General features: G+C 40.2%; 1 protein-coding gene across 1 annotated transcript in view; it reads right to left on the bottom strand.

Annotated features, from left to right (window-relative positions):
* LOC124117483 (sodium/glucose cotransporter 4-like) overlaps positions 1-16,239 on the bottom strand; it is a 91,928-nt gene extending 75,689 nt beyond the window's left edge. The window contains exon 1 of the mRNA XM_046479399.2: positions 16,128-16,239. The gene's annotated coding sequence lies outside the window, so the exon portion shown is untranslated. The remainder of the gene's footprint in view (positions 1-16,127) is intronic.
* Between the last annotated feature and the right edge of the window lie 10,629 nt (positions 16,240-26,868).

Raw genomic sequence — 26,868 nt, 5'->3', positions numbered from 1 at the left:
CCGAAGTTTTTCCTTGATATGGGCATTCTGGAGTTTGTCCCTAATCTGTATCCCTAAGTACGTATAGGCCGGACCTTCTATGAGATGGTCAATAACTCCTCCTCCAAGTAAACTGACTGATCCTCCCTCTTCTACCTTTCCACATTTCAAATGATGAATTTTGCATTTGTAGAGTCCAAAGGACATGCCGATATCATTAGAAAAGGATTCGACAAGCAGAACCTGTTTTTTTAGTGTAGATCCTCCATTGGCAATAACTTCAAGGTCATCGATGTAAAGGAGGTGAGTAAGGGGTGTTGGGGATCTGTGCTGAGGAGGTCCCGGGTGATAACCTTCCTCTTTGCTGAGCAAGAAGCTTAAAGGATTCAATGACAAAGTGAAAAAGCAAAGGACTTAAAGAATCTCCCTGAAATATTCTTTTTCTAGTGGAAATGGGTTACGTAGTCACCACCTGCCCCTGCGAAAACATCTCAAGTTGAGTTGACCAGCAATTCATTAAAGACTTGAGTAAAACAAGTAGTCGCTCAGGGAGGCCAATACATTCCAGTGACCTCAAAATCCATTATCATAAATATTATCTACAGATTAAAATTTTAAAAATGCAGCAAATATGGTTTGGGTGATCCTAGCACAGTCAGGCTGGTTAGGCTCATGATCAGCTCAGGGCCCTTGCCCACTATACACGCAGCCCACACAGCGAATGGGACTTCTTCCAGGAAGCGCTGCCTAGTCAAACCCATCCAGAACTTTTCGGAGAATGTGAAGACTCCCCAACACTGCAGCCTTCTGCATTACCCAGATTGTCAGAAGGGCTGTACTCCTGGTAGCAAACCCGGGTACTCTCCCAATGTCAGTCAACAGATTGGGAGGTACCAAACCTAAGGCACCGAGAACAATGGGGAGTCGGACAACTTGGCATGCAAGCGTGACATTTTGAAAGTGAGGTCCGCATATTTGCCATATTTTTCCTCAATCTTGTCAATCGCATTAGTGTCAAAAGGGACAGAAATTTCAATGATATAAATGATTTCATTGGATTTATCAAAAAGGGCAAGATCAGGTTTGATGGCCATAAAATGGACTTGTCCGACATTGTCGAGGTCGGATTCTATTGAGGGAATCATCATTTATTTATTAAAAGACGGGTAAATATTTTTAAAGCTTATACATTTTATCATAATCCTTAAAGAGGCTGTACATAATGTTGATACGTCGCATAAGAAATAAACGACTCGGTGCACTGGGGACTTCTATCTTACGGTTTATTCTCCCTACGGTGTTTCATTGCACGATAAACAACACCAACTCGTCGTTTATTACTTAATTAAGTAGTCATCATAGGTATGTCGACGGTATATATTCATGTATGCTATTCATGAGTCATAATATACATATATTTGTTTTTCATCGGCAATTATCAGTCAGAACAGACACGGGGTATTATTATTCCGGCCCAATTCCTAGTTTAGAGAAAAATGTAATCGGCACGGTTTCACGTCGATTCCACAGTTGAGTTTTCCTGTCGCGTTCATATTCATTGTGGATCTAAAACCGCAGCATGTGCAAAGTTACCTGCGCAGAGTTACGTCTCTTAAGGCGTGCCATGATTATTAGTGAGTGAGTGAGTATGGTTTTACGCACCTTTTAGCAATATTTCAGCAATATCACGGCGGGGGTACACCAGAAATAGGATTCACACATTGTGCCAACGAGGGGAATCGTACCCGGTTCTTCATTGTGACGAGCGAACGCTTTAACCATTGACTTTCTCCACCGAAAGATATAACGAGGTAATTCGCCCAATAAGTTTAACTTAAGCTTCAGGTTTATCGATGTTGGGATGTTCAATGACAGTCAAGTAGCCAATTCCATTCCACTTGAAGTACCAAACTGAACTAGAAACCAGCGAGACCGCCTTGTGTGTTTCACATTGATAACTATAGATACGTAAAGCCTCCGAGTAACAATAAACTCTCCACACGACTTTCCAAAACTTTCCAAAACTCCACTTACCCTTTATGTCGAGCAATATTCCAGCAGCTCCGGTTTTTGGTGTCTACATTCCACAACTTTTGAGGTACAATCGAGCTTGCTCCTTTGTCTCTTGCTCACATGATGGTTGCTCAAGGTAACAACATTCAAGGTCTCAGTAAAGCCTTCAAAAGCCATGTGGAGGAACATTCCAACTTTGACGCATCAGCGACAAAACTTATGCCCGATCCATTTGCAATATTCGTGACCTTGCCTTTGCACGTGTTTGTGACGGTGCCACCGGCGGGGCGGCAAGATAAGACCCCCCTCTTCGCGAGCACATGGTATCATCATATTCACTAGTGGCTTCAAAAACCATGCTGAGCTCCAGGCCGGTAACGTAGATGGAAGCTCACCTCACCAAGGCCAAGCATGCTGGAACTTTGTGTCATACTACTCACTGAGAGTCTGGGGCACAGTGACACAAGTTCTGTTGTTGTGTTTTGTCTTTCTATAGCGTCTGCACACTTATGAGTGGACACATCACTGTACCGTGCTCTTCAGAAACCAGTAACCTAGAATGTACCACTCCTACTAGCATTATACTCAATCAAAGATTGGCAATGAATGGTAGCGTGACAAAATCCTGTAACAGGTAATGTCAAAAAGCACGAGTGTTATAGGTTGTCCAGGATACGCTCACCTTTTAGCGAACACCCGGTGTCATTACTGTTTGATAGTAATTCATAAACACATGCTCATGACGTTGTCAGAATCGTTCAATCGACTTTGCTTTTGCCAGAGATTTCTCATGATGGAAATCTTCAGATGGAAAGGGTTTTGACGCTTTTATTTAAAGTAAGAACAAAACACTTGTAAGAACAAGTCAATATGAACAAGCCCCGTGACGATCCGGGGTAGAGGAGGTATTTAGCAACCCATGCTTGCCCTAAAAGGCGACTATGCCTGTCGTAAGAGGTGACTAACGGGATAGGGTGGTCAGGCTCTCTAACTTGGTTTATGCATGTCATCGATACCGTATTCCAATTGCGTAGATCGATGCTCAAGATGTCAGTCACTGGATTGTCTGGTCCAGACTCGATTTGTTTCAGACCGCCGTCATATAGCTGGAATATTGCTGAGTTCGGCGTTAAAACTATAAAAAAACAACAACAAATAAACAAATAAATGTTAGGGAGAAAGGACATGAAAACAACATCATTGTAATTGATGAATTGTCACATAACAGTTTTACTGTCTTTGATAGAGTTAATAGTGATGATGTTCGACATTTGCATGATTCGTTTTCGTGGGATACTGTCTGATTGTACGTTTGGTTCCAACGCAGCCTGGAAGCATGAAACGTTATGTCCCTAATATATTCAATGTTGTGTGAAGAACTGTACATCCTTCGTAGTTACAAATAGGTTAAGGACGCTTAAGTCATCCTTCGTAATTAAAATTTAAAGTGACGGCTTCAAATCACTCAACAAAAACAAGATAGATGCAGGAACTAAAATGTGTTGCAAAGATCAAAATCTCAATGAAATCATCATTTAAAATGGCAGTCATACAGCATCCGATATTGGCATGACAGTTGCACGAACTGAGGTGGTGTAGCTAAAACAAGCTTTCAGCTTAATGGACAAAGGGCAAACACATCAAAATCGCTCAAGTTCAATGACACGTCATATGACTAGCGTGTATGACCAACCCCTGCTGCAAAACACGAAAAACTCCGGCGGACAGAAAAAGGCAATTCGTCTGATGACGTCACGTGGGAAACGTCGCCATTCTTCGTGGGTGGCTTTCATCAGTTCTTGTCGGATGGCTTGAGGATGTGGTCGCTGTCGAACACGACAATCCATGACATGCCAGAAATGTTCAATGGGGGACATGTCTGAGGAACGTACAGGCGTACACGGCAACACTTTGACGTTGTTGGCTGCAAGGCAGCTCTGTACTATCCGGGCTGTATGGTGTCTGGCGTTGTCATGCTGACAAAGGACACCACGTGACAGCTGTTGTAGGAATGGTAGGACAATCGGACGACGAATGTCTTCCATGTTACGTTGAGCTGTCAAATTTCCATTAACGATGACCAGTGGTGTTCTCTCCTGCCCACAAATTTCTCCCACACCATAACACCCCATCATACGGCACGACCTTCTGAACGTAACATGCCACTGTTCGTTCTCCCCTTCGGTGGTAAATACGCTGTCTTCAATCAGCTCTGAAAAAAACAGCACCTGCTTTCATCAGTGAAGTCGACCCTCTCTCAGTCTTGTTGCTGCCAACGACGTACAGTCTTAATTTTCTGACGACGATGTTGCGCTGCCAATAACTGTCCTCTGTAAGGTCTGTAAGCCCTAATTCCTTGAGCCCTGAGTCGCCTGGCCACTTGACTAATCCTATGCCGCAAAGCATTCGTCGCTGATGAGGTCACTGTCAGGAATCGATTCCGGAGATGCAAAGTACGCAAGTACCGACTTTCATTGGGCGTAGTTACCCTGGGTCTGCCTGTTCTTCTGATGTATGCCCGGTCTGGCTGTAACGTTGCATCAGGTTAGTAACAGCAACATAGGAGCAACTTCTGGCAATGTGGACATTGGTGCCTCAATAGGTATCATACCCAGGGCCCGCGTTGTTTGGGTGTCAGTCGTGGCATTTTAGTGGGGTTTTTTTTTATTAGTGTAAGCGAATGACATGCCGTCCGTATCATTTATATACCCTTATTGCACGTGTAGTTTGGGCTGACCAAGAGGCACGTGTTTTTCATTTTTTCGCATTTTCCTCAAACAAAACGAGCCGTGGACGTGTATTACTTTGTGCATAAAACATTGTTGTGTTTTGCATTGATTCAGTTGGAACTTAATTGTTTGCAATTTCATCTTTAAAGTGGATTAAAGAGATAAAATACAAAAGTCCAAAGATGAGCTCTATAATGTGTGTTTTAAGTTTAGATCTTAATTTAATATTTTCAAAGTAATGACATGAAATGGCGAAAAAGTCAGTTCCTGGATCGTTGGGTCGAATCCAAGATTTGCCCTGATTAGGTGTCCACGTTTGTCAGCACCGTATTCGTGGGTTTCACCAAAGTACCGTTCGCGATACACAGAATGTTTCGCATGGCATCTCTCTCAGATGCCGTTAGCATGTCTCTTAAAGGTACTCGTTGTAAAATTAGAATGCTTTGAATTTGCCATTGAAGATTGGTTAAACATGATTTATACAAATCTGACATGTCGTTGTATTTCCTTCTGAGTTAGGCTACAACCACATGAGGTCACAAAGCCAGGTTCCTTGGAAAATTTCCCCCTCTGTCAGTCACCATGGTCACCGTCGGTGGCACCATGCAGAGTGTTTCGCTAATATTACATGTGGCTTGCGGTTCTGCGATAGCGGGGTCCTTTGAAGCAGAAACATATTATTTGGCATTATCAGAAGAGGGATAAGGAGGTAAACATTTCAAATGGATCTCGGAACCTTTTTCGAACTGTTTGCTCTCGGGTTTTGCTGTTACAAAAGTGCTGTTGGCACTGGTTTATTAGTTATAGTATAGAACCAACGTAAATCGTCATTGTGTAAAACATGTGTTAGATCGATTCTGATTGGACCATTTATGCCTTTCAGCCTATGAAAGGCGCTGAGATAATAGTGAGACGCATAAGGCAACGAAAGTCAGGAAGTTTACATTCAATAATTGAAAAAGCTGTCCGAGTGATGCAAAATATGGTTTCAGACAGTCGGCGACTCCCATAGTTATATGAAAATAAAATGAGTGAGTGAGTTGGGTTTAACGCCGCTTTTAACAGTATTCCAGTTATATCACGGCGTGTCAGCTTAATGTGGGAGGAAAGCCCGAAGTGATGCAGGTCTCAGACGTTTACCACTTCGGTGAAACCCGAGAGCACGGGTATGGTGCTAACAAACCTAGAAACATAATCGGGGCGAACCTGGATTCGAACCCACAATCAAAGGTTTCTGGCGTGCCCAAGGGACGCAACTTTAACAAGAAAAAGAAACTTCATCTACATGAATGCGCCCCATGTCCAACTGAGCGGAAATATTTTGCGCAAATCAAAACATTATTGCGGAAAGCCCTCGAGGATTCTAGCTCGGCGGATGAGCTCTATAATGTGTGTTTAGATCTTAATTTAATATTTTCAAAGTGATGACATGAAATGGCGACTAAGTCAGTTCCTGGATCGTTGGGTCGAATCCAAGATTTGCCCTGATTAGGTGTCCACGTTTGTCAGCACCGTATTCGTGGGTTTCATCAAAGTAGTAAACGTCTCAGACGTACATCACTTTGGGCTTTCCTCCCACTTCAAGATCACACCCCGCGATATCACTGAACTGTTGTTCAAAGCGTCGTTGAACTAAACTCACTCACTCACTTATAATGTTGTCTGCTACAAGACCGCTAGATAGTACCGCTTCGGAATGTGTAAAGAAATACAGTTTTTATTTTGGCATCACATTTCATAGTATCTCCTTGACAAGGTTGAGGCAGTGCAAACTTAGATTACTTTCCATCGGATGTTGTTAAAAACTACAACAATTCGCCGTGTGAACCATGCACCAGTCTAGGGGCTCATATCTAGGCTATGTAGAAATGCGAGGATAATGACTCATCACACACTTCAGGTACATCTCTGGTCAATGTATTCTGCAGCTGTTACTTGTTTCGAATAACGTTGAAATGCTTCCCTTTCACGCGCGCCTTTACCTCGACGGCGAGTTGGCCAGATGAACACTTTCTAGTTAACTGCATGTTGCTTGTGGTGTTTGTAGGGCAGGACACGCTTAACCTTTAGGCGAATACCTGGTGTCATCACTGATTATCAGCGGTTCATTCATGTCATTTCCCCTTCTTTCTGCAAAGCTTTGCATTGTTTTAGAGCTGATTGATAATGTCTACACCTCAAACAGAAGGAATTGCGTGACACGTATTCTTATATAAATGATAATTTAATTGTAATCTTATCTTGGAATGAATTAAAATATATATTTAAGAACAACAGAATTATCTTTCTATTATTCTTTCTATCAGAGTTTCTGTTTTTTGTGACAAACATTTTCTGGCAGATGGAAAGAATTATTCATGTATGTATTGTCTTGTAGACGAAAGTTGCTATATAATGTCTAAGAGTATAATCCAGGTTAGAAAAGGTCCACAACAACCTATGTTGTAAGAGGCGACTTAATGGATCGGATGGACAGGCCTAGTGACCTAGTGACCTTCAGCTGGTTCATTGCGTGTCATTGTATCCTTACGGCGTGGATCATTGATAATATTATCTATCACTGGTTTGTCTGATCCAGAGTATGGTTTTACGCCGCCTTTAGCAATATTCCAGCACTATCACGGCGTGGGACCTCAGAAATTGGCTTCACACATTGTACCAATCTCGGGAATCGAACCCGGGTCTTCGGCGTTACGAGCGAACGCTTTAACCACCAGGCTACCCGATCGCCACCGGTTACTTACGGACCGCGAATAGCAGCTCCTAAGACGACTGGGCAAACATATTCCTCATACACTTCACAAAAGACACACCAGGAATCGGAAACAAACAGAAACCCTTATTAACCTCTCTTCACAGAAGATTGGACCCTCTCCGTTGTCTGGTGGTAGAGCGTCTGCTCGGAGAGCGAAAAGTCGGGAGTTCGATCCCCGGCCACGTCATACCAAAAGACGTTATATGATGGTACTTGCTGTTACCCTGTCTGGCGCTCGGCATTACGGGACTAAAACAAGGACTGGTCGGCTCGGAGTCAGTATACTGTGTCTGAGTGGGGTAGTCATGTTAACACTGCGGCATGGTATCTCAGTGGGCTAGCACTATAAAATCAGCATTTGACTGGACAAACACAAGCAGACACAAGCAGACACACACACACACACACACACACACACACACACACACACACACACGTGCATGCACATATCTAAGTATATAAGCCCATTTCACCACAAGCAGACATACACACATACACATACACATACACATACACAAACACACACACGCACGCACGAACGCATGCACATATATAAGTATATAAGCCCATTTCACCACAAGCAGACATACACACATACACATACACATACACACACACACACACACACGCACGTATGCACATATCTAAGTATATAAACCCATTTCACCACAAGCAGACAAACACACTTACACACACACACACATACACGTGCATGCACATATCTAAGTATGTAAGCCCATTTCACCTCGCCATCTCATAGATCAGCAGATTAACATTGCATTGGCAATACTCAACCTCATAACGACCAGATCAAGTAGCAGATTGAAAACAATTGTCGTAAAGTGATACATAATACATTGCATACATAAAAACTTCAGTGTTCTGCCAAGAAACTGAACAAGTGGAAACAGGGACCCCTTCAGCATAAATAATGGGCTTATTTTCTAAACTTATGGGGCCACCCTGAAAGATCCTGTAAAACTTAAAACCCGATAAATGTGCAGGTTATTGATGCAGAATCATCGTCCACAAGTACCGTTCGCGATACACAGAATGTTTCGCATGGCATCTCTCTCAGATGCCGTTAGCATGTCTCTTAAAGGTACTCGTTGTAAAATTAGAATGCTTTGCATTTGCCATTGAAGATTGTTTAAACATGATTTATACAAATCTGACATGTCGTTGTATTTCCTTCTGAGTTAGGCTACAACCACATGAGGTCACAAAGCCAGGTTCCTTGGAAAATTTCCCCCTCTGTCAGTCACCATGGTCACCGTCGGTGGCACCATGCAGAGTGTTTCGCCAATATTACATGTGGCTTGCGATTCTGCGTTAGCGGGGTCCTTTGAAGCAGAAACATATTATTTGGCATTATCAGAAGAGGGATAAGGAGGTAAACATTTCAAATGGATCTCGGAACCTTTTTCGAACTGTCTGCTCTCGGGTTTTGCTGTTACAAAAGTGTTGTTGGCACTGGTTTATTAGTTACAGTATAGAACCAACGTAAATCGTCATTGTGTAAAACATGTGTAAGATCGATTCTGATTGGACCATTTATGACTTTCAGCCTATGAAAGGCGCTGAGATAATAGTCAGACGCATAAGGCAACGAAAGTCAGGAAGTTTACATTCAATAATTGAAATAGCTGTCCGAGTGATGCAAAATATGGTTTTAGACAGTCGGCGACTCCCATAGTTATATGAAAATAAAATGAGTGAGTGAGTTGGGTTTAACGCCGCTTTTAACAGCATTCCAGTTATATCACGACGTGTCAGCTTAATGTGGGAGGAAAGCCCGAAGTGATGCAGGTCTCAGATGTTTACCACTTCGGTGAAACCCGAGAGCACGGGTATGGTGCTGACAAACCTAGAAACATAATCGGGGCGAACCTGAATTCGAACCCACAATCAAAGGTTTCTGGCGTGCCCAAGGGACGCAACTATAACAAGAAAAAGAAACTTCATCTACATGAATGTGCCCCATGTCCCACTGAGCGGAAATATTATGCGCAAATCAAAAATTATTGCGGAAAGCCCTCGAGGATTCTAGCTCGGCGGATGAGCTCTATAATGTGTGTTTAGATCTTAATTTAATATTTTCAAAGTGATGACATGAAATGGCGACAAAGTCAGTCCCTGGATCGTGGGGTCGAATCCAAGATTTGCCCTGATTAGGTGTCCACGTTTGTCAGCACCGTATTCGTGGGTTTCACCAAAGTAGTAAACGTCTCAGACGTGCATCACTTTGGGCTTTCCTCCCACTTCAAGATCACACCCCGCGATATCACTGAACTGTTGTTCAAAGCGTCGTTGAACTAAACTCACTCACTCACTTATAATGTTGTCTGCTACAAGACTGCTAGATAGTACCGTTTCGGAATGTGTAAAGAAATACAGTTTTTATTTTGGCATCACATTTCATAGTATCTCCTTGACAAGGTTGAGGCAGTGCAAACTTAGATTACTTTCCATCGGATGTTGTTAAAAACTACAACAATTCGCCGTGTGAACCATGCACCAGTCTAGGGGCTTATATCTAGGCTATGTAGAAATGCAAGGATAATGACTCATCACACACTTCAGGTACATCTCTGGTCAATATATTCTGCAGCTGTTACTTGTTTCGAATAACGTTGAAATGCTTCCCTTTCACGCTCGACTTTACCCCGACGGCGAGTTGGCCAGATGAACACTTTCTAGTTAACTGCATGTCGCTTGTGGTGTTTGTAGGGCAGGACACGCTTAACCTTTTGGCGAATACCTGGTGTCATCACTGATTATCATCGGTTCATTCATGTCATTTCCCCTTCTTTCTGCAAAGCTTTGCATTGTTTTAGAGCTGATTAATAATGTCTACACCTCAAACAGAAGGAATTGCGTGACACGTATTCTTATATAAATGATAATTTAATTGTAATCTTATCTTGGAATGAATAAAAATATATATTTAAGAACAACAGAATTATCTTTCTAATATTCTTTCTATCAGAGTTTCTGTTTTTGTGACAAACATTTTCTGGCAGATGGAAAGAATTATTCATGTATGTATTGTCTTGTAGACGAAAGTTGCTATATAATATCTAAGAGAATAATCCAGGTTAGAAAAGGTCCACAACAACCTATGTTGTAAGAGGCGACTTAATGGATCGGATGGACAGGCCTAGTGACCTAGTGACCTTCAGCTGCTGATTGCGTGTCATTGTATCCTTACGGCGTAGATCGTTGATAATATTATCTATCACTGGTTTGTCTGATCCAGAGAAATGTTTTACGCCGCCTTTAGCAATATTCCAGCAATATTACGGCGGGGGACCTCATAAATTGGCTTCACACATTGTACCCATCTCGGGAATCGAACCCGGGTCTTCGGCGTTACGAGCGAACGCTTTAACAACCAGGCTACCCGATCGCCACCGGTTACTTACAGACCGCGAATAGCAGCTCCTAAGACGACTGGGCCAACATATTCCTCATATACTTCACAAAAGACACACCAGGAATCGGAAACACACAGAAACCCTTATTAACCTCTCTTCACAGAAGATTGGACCCCCTCCGTTGTCTGGTGGTAGAGCGTCTGCCCGGTGAGCGAAAAGTCGGGAGTTCGATCCCCGGCCGCGTCAAACCAAAAGACGTTATGTGATGGTTCTTGCTGTTACCCTGTCTGGCGCTCGGCATTACGGGACTAAAACAAGGACTGGTCGGCTCGGAGTCAGTATACTGTGTCTGAGTGGGGTAGTCATGTTAACACTGCGGCATGGTATCTCAGTGGGCTAGCACTTTAAAATCAGCATTGGATTGGACAAACACAAGAAGACACAAGCAGACACACACACACACACACACACACACACACACACACACACACACACACACACACACACACACACACACACACACACACACACACACACACGTGCATGCACATATCTAAGTATATAAGCCCATTTCACCACAAGCAGACATACACACATACACATACACATACACACACACACACACGCACGCACGCATGCACATATCTAAGTATATAAGCCCATTTCACCACAAGCAGACATACACACATAAACACACACACACACACACACACACACACACACGCACGCACGCGCGCGCGCGCGCGCGCACGCATGCACATATCTAAGTATATAAACCCATTTCACCACAAGCAGACATACACACACACACACGCACGCGCACGCACGCACGCACGCACGCATGCACATATCTAAGTATGTAAGCCCATTTCACCTCGCCATCTCATAGATCAGCAGATTAACATTGCATTGGCAATACTCAACCTCATAACGACCAGATCAAGTAGCAGATTGAAAACAATTGTCGTAAAGATAATACATAATACATTGCATACATAAAAACTTCAGTGTTCTGCCAAGAAACTGAACAAGTGGAAACAGGGACCCCTTCAGCATAAATAATGGGCTTATTTTCTAAACTTATGGGGCCACCCTGACAGATCCTGTAAAACTTAAAACCCGATAAATGTGCAGGTTATTATTGCAGAATCATCGTCCACAAGTACCGTTCGCAATACACAGAATGTTTCGCATGGCATCTCTCTCAGATGCAATTAGCATGTCTCTTAAAGGTACTCGTTGTAAAATTAAAATGCTTTGAATTTGCCATTGAAGATTGGTTAACAATGATTTATACAAATCTGACATGTCGTTGTAATTCCTTCTGAGTTAGGCTACAACTATATGAGGTCACAAAGCCAGGTTCCTTGGAAAATTTCCCCCTCTGTCAGTCACCATGGTCACCGTCGGTGGCACCATGCGGAGTGTTTCGCTAATATTACATGTGGCTTGCGATTCTGCGTTAGCGGGGTCCTTTGAAGCAGAAACATATTATTTGGCATTATCAGAAGAGGGATAAGGAGGCAAACATTTCAAATGGATCTCGGAACCTTTTTCGAACTGTCTGCTCTCGGGTTTTGCTGTTACAAAAGTGATGTTGGTACTGGTTTATAGTACAGAACCAACGTAAATCGTCATTGTGTAAAACATGTGTTAGATCGATTCTGATTGGACCATTTATGCCTTTCAGCCTATGAAAGGCGCTGAGATAATAGTCAGACGCATAAGGCAACGAAAGTCAGGAAGTTTACATTCAATAATTGAAAAAGCTGTCCGAGTGATGCAAAATATGGTTTTAGACAGTCGGCGACTCCCATAGTTATATGAAAATAAAATGAGTGAGTGAGTTGGGTTTAACGCCGCTTTTAACAGTATTCCAGTTATATCACGGCGTGTCAGCTTAATGTGGGAGGAAAGCCCGAAGTGATGCAGGTCTCAGACGTTTACCACTTCGGTGAAACCCGAGAGCACGGGTATGGTGCTAACAAACCTAGAAACATAATCGGGGCGAACCTGGATTCGAACTCACAATCAAAGGTTTCTGGCGTGCCCAAGGGACGCAACTATAACAAGAAAAAGAAACTTCATCTACATGAATGCGCCCAATGTCCCACTGAGCGGAAATATTATGCGCAAATCAAAACATTATTGCGGAAAGCCCTCGAGGCCTCTAGCTCGGCGGATGAGCTCTATAATGTGTGTTTAGATCTTAATTTAATATTTTCAAAGTGATGACATGAAATGGCGACTAAGTCAGTCCCTGGATCGTGGGGTCGAATCCAAGATTTGCCCTGATTAGGTGTCCACGTTTGTCAGCACCGTATTCGTGGGTTTCACCAAAGTAGTAAACGTCTCAGACGTACATCACTTTGGGCTTTCCTCCCACTTCAAGATCACACCCCGCGATATCACTGAACTGTTGTTCAAAGCGTCGTTGAACTAAACTCACTCACTCACTTATAATGTTGTCTGCTACAAGACTGCTAGATAGTACCGTTTCGGAATGTGTAAAGAAATACAGTTTTTATTTTGGCATCACATTTCATAGTATCTCCTTGACAAGGTTGAGGCAGTGCAAACTTAGATTACTTTCCATCGGATGTTGTTAAAAACTACAACAATTCGCCGTGTGAACCATGCACCAGTCTAGGGGCTTATATCTAGGCTATGTAGAAATGCAAGGATAATGACTCATCACACACTTCAGGTACATCTCTGGTCAATGTATTCTGCAGCTGTTACTTGTTTCGAATAACGTTGAAATGCTTCCCTTTCACGCTCGACTTTACCCCGACGGCGAGTTGGCCAGATGAACACTTTCTAGTTAACTGCATGTTGCTTGTGGTGTTTGTAGGGCAGGACACGCTTAACCTTTTGGCGAATACCTGGTGTCATCACTGATTATCAGCGGTTCATTCATGTCATTTCCCCTTCTTTCTGCAAAGCTTTGCATTGTTTTAGAGCTTATTGATAATGTCTACACCTCAAACAGAAGGAATTGCGTGACACGTATTCTTATATAAATGATAATTTAATTGTAATCTTATCTTGGAATGAATTAAAATATATATTTAAGAACAACAGAATTATCTTTCTAATATTCTTTCTATCAGAGTTTCTGTTTTGTGACAAACATTTTCTGGCAGATGGAAAGAAATATTCATGTATGTATTGTCTTGTAGACGAAAGTTGCTATTATAATGTCTAAGAGAATAATCCAGGTTAGAAAAGGTCCACAACAACCTATGTTGTAAGAGGCGACTTAATGGATCGGATGGACAGGCCTAGTGACCTAGTGACCTTCAGCTGGTTGATTGCGTGTCATTGTATCCTTACGGCGTGGATCGTTGATAATATTATCTATCACTGGTTTGTCTGATCCAGAGTATGGTTTTACGCCGCCTTTAGCAATATTCCAGCACTATCACAGCGGGGGACCTCAGACATTGGCTTCACACATTGTACCCATCTCGGGAATCGAACCCGGGTCTTCGGCGTTACGAGCGAACGCTTTAACCACCAGGCTACCCGATCGCCACCGGTTACTTACGGACCGCGAATAGCAGCTCCTAAGACGACTGGGCCAACATATTCCTCTTATACTTCACAAAAGACACACCAGGAATCGGAAACACACAGAAAGATTGGACCCCCTCTGTTGTCTGGTGGTAGAGCGTCTGCCCGGAGAGCGAAAAGTCGAGAGTTCGATCCCCGGCCACGTCATACCAAAAGACGTTATATGATGGTACTTGCTGTTACCCTGTCTGGCGCTCGGCATTACGGGACTAAAACAAGGACTGGTCGGCTCGGAGTCAGTATACTGTGTCTGAGTGGGGTAGTCATGTTAACACTGCGGCATGGTATCTTAGTGGGCTAGCACTATAAAATCAGCATTTGACTGGATAAACACAAGCAGACACAAGCAGACACAAGCAGACACACACACACACACACACACACACACACACACACACACACGCGCACGTATGCACATATCTAAGTATATAAACCCATTTCACCACAAGCAGACAAACACACTTACACACACACACACATACACGTGCATGCACAAATCTAAGTATGTAAGCCCATTTCACCTCGCCATCTCATAGATCAGCAGATTAACATTGCATTGGCAATACTCAACCTCATAACGACCAGATCAAGTAGCAGATTGAAAACAATTGTCGTAAAGTGATACATAATACATTGCATACATAAAAACTTCAGTGTTCTGCCAAGAAACTGAACAAGTGGAAACAGGGACCCCTTCAGCATAAATAATGGGCTTATTTTCTAAACTTATGGGGCCACCCTGACAGATCCAGTAAAACTTAAAACCCGATAAATGTGCAGGTTATTGATGCAGAATCATCGTCCACAAGTACCGTTCGCGATACACAGAATGTTTCGCATGGCATCTCTCTCAGATGCCGTTAGCATGTCTCTTAAAGGAACTCGTTGTAAAATTAGAATGCTTTGAATTTGCCATTGAAGATTGGTTAAACATGATTTATACAAATCTGACATGTCGTTGTATTTCCTTCTGGGTTAGGCTACAACCACATGAGGTCACAAAGCCAGGTTCCTTGGAAAATTTCCCCCTCTGTCAGTCACCATGGTCACCGTCGGTGGCACCATGCAGAGTGTTTCGCCCATATTACATGTGGCTTGCGATTCTGCGTTAGCGGGGTCCTTTGAAGCAGAAACATATTATTTGGCATTATCAGAAGAGGGATAAGGAGGTAAACATTTCAAATGGATCTCGGAACCTTTTTCGAACTGTCTGCTCTCGGGTTTTGCTGTTACAAAAGTGTTGTTGGCACTGGTTTATTAGTTACAGTATTGAACCAACGTAAATCGTCATTGTGTAAAACATGTGTAAGATCGATTCTGATAAAAAGTGAGACGGCGGAACACTGATGTGGTTGATCCCAAACAAGGTGCTTCGCAACGATTATGGTGTTGAAGTAGTTTTTGAAATCGCTTACCGATCAGGTTTGTGAAAGAAAGAAATATTTGAAATAAATATTTTCTGTGGTGATTTGCGTATTACAATAAATACCACAGGCAAACAAATCAGAAAGTAGGATCGCAAAATGTTATGGTAGAATAGTGTTCAAATAAACACTATATATCGATATAACACTATATATCAATATAACATTGTGAACAGGGAATGGTCGGCTTCACTAAAATATGCTGACAAAGTGAAACGTTTTTTAAAGAATTGAGTACTGGAACAGACTGATTGAAAAAGAAAAAAACACTTACATTCAACGCTGAAGGCTCATGAAACGCACACATGTGCAGCACGCTGGTGAGAATGTTGGAAGCTGTCAGTGTGGAGACCTATGGTGTGTTTCGTGGCAATGTGCATTCCAGATAAGCGTTTAATTATGATTCCCGCTAGGTGATCACGGCTGGCTGAGATTGGGAAGGCTTCTATGTGCCGTGTGCAGGAGGCCATTGAGAAATGCAGGTACATTTGTAAACCTGAAGCCAGAGGCGAGTAGGGTTACATAAGACTGGCGGCAAGTCTCCCTCCCCAGATCCCTTATTCACAGGCAGTGGCACCAGACCTATCTGACTTTCTCACCAGCTGTATACTGAACCCTCTCGCCGACTTCTTGAGATGATTAAAATAATGTTGCAATGCTCTTCTTTTCTTTATATCATAAAATAAACATTAAGTGTTTATCAAAAGTGTTAGTTATATAATTATATCAGTTCTAAGTCTAATAGATTGGTTGTTTACGATAGATAATTTGATATGACCACATTGTAAGTGTTACATCTTTTGGTTAAATTCTAATTAAGCAAGACTGCTCAGTTTCCAGGCAAATCAACAATATCACCGAATCTATGCATTTTTACTTTGGTCAGTGACGACATTCCCAACAATAATGGCCCTTGGACGGGGCCTTCTATCTAACGAATTGATCCGCTTAAAAACACGTTATGTATTTAGTACTTCAATATTATACCTTTTATTCATTATTATTTATTAACCTGTAGTAATGTACTTTAACCTGTCTTTATTATATATCTTAAATAATATTTAATGTGAATGTACTGTCTTGCATATTGTCTGTTTTTCTAAACTTCCTTTAAAGTCAGCATTGCCGCTTGCCCAATTATTAAATTTGTACCGTTAACGATGAACACTATTAATGTCGTTTATACTTTGTTACACTTGCGGGCGCACGGGTGGCCCAGTCGTCTAAGGCGCCGCGATTCGCTGTGCAGAGTTGCGTCCCTTGGGCATGCCAGAAACCTATGATTGTGGGTCCGAATCCCGTTTCGCCCCGATTATGTTTCTAGGTTTGTCAGCACCATACCCGTGCTCGTGGGTTTCACCGAAGTGGTAAACGTCTGAGACCTGCATCACTTCGGGCTTCTCTCCCACATTAAGCTGACACGCCGCGATATAACTGGAATACTGTTAAAAGCGGCGTTAAACCCAACTCTCTCACTCACTCATTGTTACACATGCAGAGGACCAAAAGCCGGATTTTACACCATTAAAACGAACGCAAATAGAGTAGGAAACATATGCAATGACCGGATTTTTCTAACTATGAACTATAGTTTCCCGATGTGAACTTTGGGCGTTTATTTCATTTATATTGACAGTAGCGGGTGACCTCGCCTAGGTAATTACTACCAAGCTGACTGTCGTTCATTTCCCGATGAATGTCAGTATGTCACGTGATTACGTTGTCAGTCGAGCGGAGGCATAAAGGACTACTTCAGGGGAATGCCTCAATGTCTAAAAATAACATTAAAAATCATAAGGGACAACTGACGACATCGATTCAGGCTATGAATGATGCGGGGTTTGAGGCCAGACAGATCATGTATATGTCCAAATGAAGCGTCCATTCGAAGCTATAACAGAGAATGCTCGCCTTACCAAAAGAAATCACTGAGCTCCACAATGTCGTGTACTGCTTCGGGAAATCCAACAGCGCCGCCTCAAGCGGTAATCCCCGTCACCAGCAGCTGTAGTATGGCTCAAACACACACCGAAAGTTCACAGAACGTTAATATCAATCCATATTTAGCGCCAGCCTGGTCTGGATTTCTTTCTAACGCATACTTTACTGGGTGCAACTTTTGTTTCAAGTGAATGGCATTGCCGTAGCCGCCATTTTCTGCCGTTTGCCAAACCAAGGGATGTCACTCTAAATGGAATGTTTGGGATTGATGACGTCACGACGTCAGAACTCTCCGCGTTGATATAGTTCACTTTATATAATCAAAGTTTGGTGTTTTGTGGATTGTTTTGTTATGATTTATGTATCTTCCAATATAAGGATTGAAGTTGTATTTGTTGACGTTCATCAGCTGATGAAGACAGTGACTCACGTGAGCAAATTTACTATGAAGCGTTTCGCGCATCATGGAATTTGCTCACGTGAGGCAATGTCAACAAATACAACTTTAATCCTGAAGAAGCTACACCTTTGAAACACATGATCAGCGTGTATTTTTGTATGCACAAGCACCAATGTCGTGAATGCTTTGACCGTATTTGCAGACATTTCCAAGCATGAATTCAGATGTTAATACCTCAGTAAATACTTAATCATAGAGTATTGTCAATGCTTTCCTTTTAATTGCAATAGATGTTGAAATTTTCGACTCCTTTCTAAGATCCCTAGGATTTGAATTATAGGCATTTCCATAGGTTGGGGAACATTTCAAAATTTTCAAATGGTTTCGTCATATATCACGTCACTGTTAACTGTTGTGAATGTATTAGTATATCACGTCACTGTTGTGAATGTATTAGTATATCACGTCCATGTTAACTGTTGTGAATGTATTAGTATATCACGTCACTGTTGTGAATGTATTAGTATATTACGTCACTGTTACCTGTTGTGAATATTATAGTATATCACGTCACTGTTAACTGTTGTGAATGTATAAGTATATCACGTCACTGTTGTGAATGTATTAGTATATTACGTCACTGTTACCTGTTGTGAATATTATAGTATATCCCGTCTATGTTAACTGTTGTGAATGTATTAGTATATCACGTCACTGTTGTGAATGTATTAGTATATCACGTCTATGTTAACTGTTGTGAATGTATTAGTATATCACGTCACTGTTGTGAATGTATTAGTATATTACGTCACTGTTACCTGTTGTGAATATTATAGTATATCACGTCACTGTTAACTGTTGTGAATGTATAAGTATATCACGTCACTGTTGTGAATCTATTAGTATATTACGTCACTGTTACCTGTTGTGAATATTATAGTATATCACGTCACTGTTAACTGTTGTGAATGTATTAGTATATCACGTCACTGTTGTGAATGTATTAGTATATCACGTCTATGTTAACTGTTGTGAATGTATTAGTATATCACGTCACTGTTGTGAATGTATTAGTATATTACGTCACTGTTACCTGTTGTGAATATTATAGTATATCACGTCACTGTTAACTGTTGTGAATTTATAAGTATATCACGTCACTGTTGTGAATGTATTAGTATATTACGTCACTGTTACCTGTTGTGAATATTATAGTATATCACGTCACTGTTAATTGTTGTGAATGTATTAGTATTTCACGTCACTGTTGTGAATGTATTAGTATATCACGTCACTGTTACCTGTTGTGAATGTATTAGTATATCACGTCACCGTTACCTGTTGTAAATATAAAAGTATATCACGTCACTGTTACATGTTGGGAATGTATTAGTGTGTCACGTCACTATTATCTGTTGTGAATGTATTAGTATATCACGTCACTGTTGCCCGTTGTGAATGTATTAGTATATCACGTCACTATTACCTGTTGTGAATGTATTAGTATATCACGTCACTATTACCTGTTGTGAATGTATTAGTATATCACGTCACTGTTAACTGTTGTGAATGTATTGGTATATCACGTCACTGTTACATGTTGTGAATGTATTAGTATATCACGTCACCGTTACCTGTTGTGAATGTATTAGTATATCACGTCACTATTACCTGTTGTGAATGTATTAGTATATCACGTCACTATTACCTGTTGTGAATGTATTAGTATATCACGTCACTATTACCTGTTGTGAATGTATTAGTATATCACGTCACTATTACCTGTTGTGAATGTATTAGTATATCACGTCACTGTTGCCCGTTGTGAATGTATTAGTATATCACGTCACTATTACCTGTTGTGAATGTATTAGTATATCACGTCACTATTTCCTGTTGTGAATGTATTAGTATATCACGTCACTGTTAACTGTTGTGAATGTATTGGTATATCACGTCACTGTTACCTGTTGTGAATGTATTAGTATATCACGTCACCGTTACCTGTTGTGAATGTATTAGTATATCACGTCACTATTACCTGTTGTGAATGTATTAGTATATCACGTCACTATTACCTGTTGTGAATGTATTAGTATATCACGTCACTATTACCTGTTGTGAATGTATTAGTATATCACGTCACTATTACCTGTTGTGAATGTATTAGTATACCACGTCACTGTTACCTGTTGTGAATATAATAGTATATCACGTCACTGTTACATGTTGTGAATGTATTAGTGTGTCACGTCACTATTATCTGTTGTGAATGTATTAGTATATCACGTCACTATTACCTGTTGTGAATGTATTAGTATATCACGTCACTATTACCTGTTGTGAATGTATTAGTATATCACGTCACTATTACCTGTTGTGAATGTATTAATATATCACGTCACTGTTACCTGTTGTGAATGTATTAGTATATCACGTCACTGTTACATGTTGTGAATGTATTAGTATATCACGTCACTGTTACCTGTTGTGAATGTATTAGTATATCACGTCACTGTTACCTGTTGTGAATGGATTAATATATCACGTCACTGTTACCTGTTGTGAATGTATTAGTATATCACGTCACCGTTACCTGTTGTGAATGTATTAGTATATCACGTCACGGTTACCTGTTGTGAATGTATTAGTATATCACGTCACTATTACCTGTTGTGAATGTATTGGTATATCACGTCACTGTTACCTGTTGTGAATGTATTAGTATATCACGTCAATGTTACCTGTTGTGAATGTATTAGTATATCACGTCACTGTTACCTGTTGTGAATGTATTAGTATATCACGTCACCGTTACCTGTTGTGAATGTATTAGTATATCACGTCACTGTTACCTGTTGTGAATGTATTAGTATATCACGTCACTGTTACCTGTTGTGAAAGTATTAGTATATCACGTCACTATTACCTGTTGTGAATGTATCCAGGTTGTCGTCATCCTCATTAAAGTAGTCCTCAAGAGCAAAGGCAACGCCACAGTTACTTACAGAAATATCCCTGTAACTGTTCAGTTTGTCAGCAATATTTGAAGCACTCATATTCTCTTCTACAGGTACTGATTGTAGAGCCGACCAGGGAACTCAGATGAATGCACAACAAATGACACCTTGTGTGAAAACAGCACCCTTAGATGCATGTATTGTTCAATGTTTTCATCATCTGCCAGGGAAAAACGAAAACGCACCATGAACCTGTCTTTTGCAAGAATGGCGGCAATCTGGTAGAGTTCTGAACATGTAAACTTACATCCTGACACATCAACATCTGAAAGAACACACTTCCTGGCAATTTCACACAAAACAGCACACGTCATGTGAGTAAATGCAGCATGAAGTGTCTCCTGTTAAGCCAATACTGACAGCAATAGTAATTCATCTGACGCCACACCCATACAATTGTCTAGCAGCACCAGTTGCAGGTTTTGTAGCGGTTGAAGGAAGACTAATTTGCTAATACCTTATCCATTAATGCTCAACCAATAGAGATGTCTAGCTTTCGTAAGGCATGAATTAGGGCTGCAACGATACAGGAAGATCACGATACGATATGTATCTCGATACGCAATGATAAAGAAACATGACTTAAAGCATGTCAAGATTAAACCTTTCATGATTTTGGAACAGTCAAAATTATTTTATAATAACAAGACTACTGAAGCTGTGAAGCTTCAAAGTGGAACTTTCCCTAACTTTCCTTCAAAACAATTCAAAGTTCAAACACCAGAAAATACTTAATGTTATTCACCAGTGATACAACTTCAAAGAATTTTGATGCAATGGCCGAAGAAATTGTATCTGAAATTTATTGTTTTATCAGGAATAATATATTCCAATATCGTGTTACTTTAGTTGCATCTTTTACCATATATATATTTAAAGTTATAAGAACCACCAGCGTAGCATTTTGGTACTGGTGATTGCTGATCAAGGATATTTTTACGTACGGAACAATTTGACCAGTCACCGTAGGGACTTCCCGCGCAACATGTATGTATGCGAAAACGTTATGTTGACATATATTAGCCAAATTGCCACAAATATGACTTGTAACGAGTCAAAGTATGGCATTTTTAATATATGTATCCATTCTCTAGCAACTAAAGTTCGTTTCAATGTGTCAAAAGCGGTAATCTGCCCATGGTTGCTCTATCTCTTCACACACGATTTCACCTAACTTATGAAAACAATATTAAATGAAATTTTGAATACAAATAATAAAATATATTACACCCCCACAACCCCTTTCATTTCTACTACCTCTACTCCAGACCTTAATCTCTTCTTTAGGTGAGTTCATAATGCCAGACAGGTAAATGCCGCGTGTTGTTTTAACTAATTGTAGGGGAACTGGGTTGTAGGGGAAATGGGATGTAGGGGAAATGGGATGTAGGGGAAATGGGATGTAGGGGTTTTGGGAGATAACCATGCGCAATTACATCTCAGGATCAATAAACATCACTCTACCATTCGTGAAATAACAGTGTAAAGTCGTTTAGGTGTAATGCGTCATCTGGCTCCTTTTATTATGTGTAACATACTCTAAAATTGACCTGTGGTCCGTTTATGTGTTTAGTGTAGAATGACACTTTTACCGACTTGTGGTACCTCTTTTTTTTTAAATCATTTTGTATGAATTGTCATTTCTTTATTTCACAACTGAACAGTTTCACTTCAATTTTATATGTGTGTGCAAGATGTTATCAAAAACACATACGCCTATGTAAAAATTAAGATACTGTGTCAGTATTTAAGAACTTACCATCACATGTGTCAGCGTCTTCGTCGAGATCAAAACCACATTGTATGGTCTATGTATTCATACACTTACAACTAAATCCCTACCAATGAGAATGTTAAACAATAAAATACAAACCCATATTCATATAAATGACAACGTTTTTTCATTAAATCTTACAATTTTATCACAAAGAAATCAATAGAGAGTGTCCAAATTTTAACCTCCGACTTATGGACCGTTTATCCTTGCGTATGTTTTCACAAAATATCAATGAAAAAAAGGGATCTTTGTTTCATTCCTTACATCATGGTCAGGAAGAATGATGTCTGAAGGATCCCATTGGCTAAAAACCTTAATTTCAAATTTCGCGCTCAAGAGGAGCGATTTACTCGGTATCAGTATTACCGATATGTGGTCCCTTTGTATGGAACAGGTCACATATATTTACAAAGGGTAAAAAGTTGTTTTCTCGAACAGTAGGTATTGATAATTTATCTTGCAACTGATATTTAACCAATCCTTGAACATGTAAATAAGCCATTGCAAACAGAAAAGAGTACAGAAAATACAAAAATGTATCCGGTCTTCTAAAACAATACCTGTAGAGCAACCTGAATGTTTGCATTACATCAAATGTAAGGAAAGGTAAACAAGACAATGTAAAACTAAGTAACATAGGTTCTTATACATAAAAACAGAACTATTCATAATAATCAATACTTTCAATCACACGGGGCATGTAAGTGATCTCAAAATATAACATAATGAGCCAGTGAGTTGGTATATTTCCATGCAGCTTGTTAGCACTATTCCAGCTATTGTTTCACACATTGTACCCATGTGGTTTCAGAGAACGCTTTACCCACAAGGCTACCCTACCACGCCAAATACAAAAAGAAAGTACATAAGGATTTCAGACAAAATATAATTTTACTAAATTTTGATGTGACTGTTTTAGATACTGAATATGAAGGAATAATGTGGTTAAAACTGAACCACAAGACTGATACGACTTGCAGTTTCTGTATATGTGTGTGCTACTTACCCCCAGAGTGTTCGACCAGTGACATCGACGCAGCCGACTTTTACGACACTCTGTTATCACAGATATCCACTTACCATGTGCAAAATATTAGCTATATATGTGGTGATATGAACAGTGTGCTACTTACCCCCAGAGTGTTCGACCAGTGACATCGACGCAGCCGACTTTTACGACACTCTGTTATCACAGATATCCACTTACCATGTGCAAAATATTAGCTATATATGTGGTGATATGAACAGTGTGCTACTTACCCCCAGAGTGTCCGACCAGTGACATCGACGCAGCCGACTTTTACGACACTCTGTTATCACAGATATCCACTTACCATGTGCAAAATATTAGCTATATATGTGGTAATATGAACAGCAGATGTGGAAATCTACTGGACTATATTGAAGGACTGGATGTTCTACCACCAAGAGAAACTATTGATTTAGTTAGAAATAGTTATGGACAGCTTTTTATAGATTTCCTTGTCAGTGCTAATTTTTGTATTTCAAATGGTAGAAATAATGTAAAGAATGATTTTACTTGTGTTTCATGCAAGGGGGCATCTGTTGTCGATTATTGTATATATCCATATGAGAATGTGAATAGTATATCAGACAGACAGACAGACAGACATGTTTATTCAGTAAAAGGCCAATGGCCCAAAATACAGACATGTGAGCATGATATTTACAGGGCACAGAATTTATCATTAATTATTTTGTGAGCATAATATAAGAATTTACAAACTAGAAAAAATGTTTGCTCATTATAATTACTAAGAATATTTATTACATGAGAATTACTGCAATGAGTAGGCATAGGAAGATTAACAAGGTATTTTTGTCTTAGGGCAGAATATAAATTACAATTAAAGAGTACATGAAATTCATCCTATAGTATATCAGATTTCAAGGTGACACGTGTATCTGACCTGGTGGAAGCAGCGGGGGGTGTAGGATGTGTCAGTGGTCAAGCCATAACCAACTGGACCATTCGTTTCTATCATGGAGTGTGAAACTACCTTCTGTGTCTATAAGTGATCATGTTCAAGAATGCGTGACCAATTCTCTGTGTATGACTAAATATGATATATCAACTGTGCCTGACACTTTTATGAGTTCAACTAACTGTGAACATATACTTCATGAAACCATCAATAAACTGGAAGCTTCTAGCTGTCATCAATCTGATATTGATGCGGCCTACAATAGTTTTACTTGTACAGTGAGAGAGGAGAAGGACCGTACTCTACCTAACAGAAAACTCACCTTTACATGGGGACCTAACAAGAGGAGGCGGTTGAGGAAGAAACCATGGTGGAATAATACACTTAACCAACTGCCAGAATCTGCATGGATGCCTTAGATGTTAGAAAATTACTTTTATATACATCTTAAACTTTTATAAATATTTTTATGCTATTTACCCTTTTTACTAACGTATATATATTTATTCAATATTTTACGTCTGTGTATCTTTTTACGTTCTATAGTCTCTCATAATCCCATACGGGATGGCTCATCACATGTATTTTATCACGTGACCTGTATATATTTTACTTGTATGCGGTGAGACATGAAATAAATTACCTGTCAAATTACCTGTCACTGATAAGAGATATAACTGAAAAGCACAACCTGAACCATCAACTAAAAACTATGTATATTACATTAAAGGGACCGGTCATGTATTACCGATATGTTCTTATTCAGTTTTGACATAACCCTCCCTGAACAGAAAACGCAAAGCACTTTATATTTTATTGTCCATTATTTCATAACCCTCCCCTTGAGACTTATCACATTTTTGGGTGACCCTCCCTGTTTGTTTTGATTTTAATTCAAATATTCATGGCAATATTCATGACTAAAATCATTATCATATCTTTATAATTTATCCTGTCATTTTTTAACATTAACTTAATGAAGATTAACAATAACAGGCAAATCTGCCCAATATATTGGTCTGGGAAAGTTTAAATTAATCATAATTACTGTTATAAAGTTAAACAGTATTGGATCACTGTTTCTAAATACAGTGAAACCCAACATTGACTTGCTTGCCATTATTGAATCATCTACCCCACGTTCTTTATGCATTGATATGCATCTGCACAGAGTGGTCAAAGTCCTTATCTGATACATAGTGTGCTACAAGGGAGACATAAGTAACTGTTTGTCTCCAGCCAAACTGTCTGATAATCTCGAGGGCTGCCTTGGTAGCATCAAGGGATGTAGCTAATCCTAAATAAACATAAAACAAGTGACATCTTCTCTTCTACGGAACACATGATCAAAGCCTGCCCCACCTTTGATGTTTATCATCTCGCTACGCTCACAACAGCTCATTAGCAAAATGAACTCAATGTCAACTCATAGTGGAGTAGGGATTAACAGTGCAATTAGTGTCGGGTGGGTATTAGCACTTGCAATTGTCTGTTAATTACTTAATTGGGAGTGACGGCTTAGTCAATTGTGCATTTACAACCACGCCGACTGCCATTCAACTTATCAAGTCAGTTTAATATGTTACATGCTTCTGGGGACCAAGGAAATGTATCTTGCCGGATAACAGTTTTTTCTACTTTATCAGATATATAATAATGATAGTTTTGATGTGCATTTCTTTGTTTTGTTCACTAGGATGACTAGCAGGGATGGCATTTGAATTAGACACAATTTATTCCAAAAGAGGAATAGGATTGGTGAAGAGGCAAAGCTTATTTGAACACTAAGACATTTAACAATTAATAAACATAAACTGTACACAAAAAATAAGTTTAGATTAACTGTACCAACAGTTGAAACTATCATGATGCAAATATACAAGTCACACATAAAAGCACACATACATATACTGGTACATAGCCAAACTGGT

The sequence above is a fragment of the Haliotis rufescens genome, unplaced genomic scaffold, assembly GCF_023055435.1.
Source record: "Haliotis rufescens isolate VD_foot unplaced genomic scaffold, xgHalRufe1.0.p SCAF_7, whole genome shotgun sequence".
Classification (NCBI taxonomy): Eukaryota; Metazoa; Mollusca; class Gastropoda; order Lepetellida; family Haliotidae; genus Haliotis; species Haliotis rufescens.
This window is presented reverse-complemented; position numbering and strand designations above follow the sequence as displayed.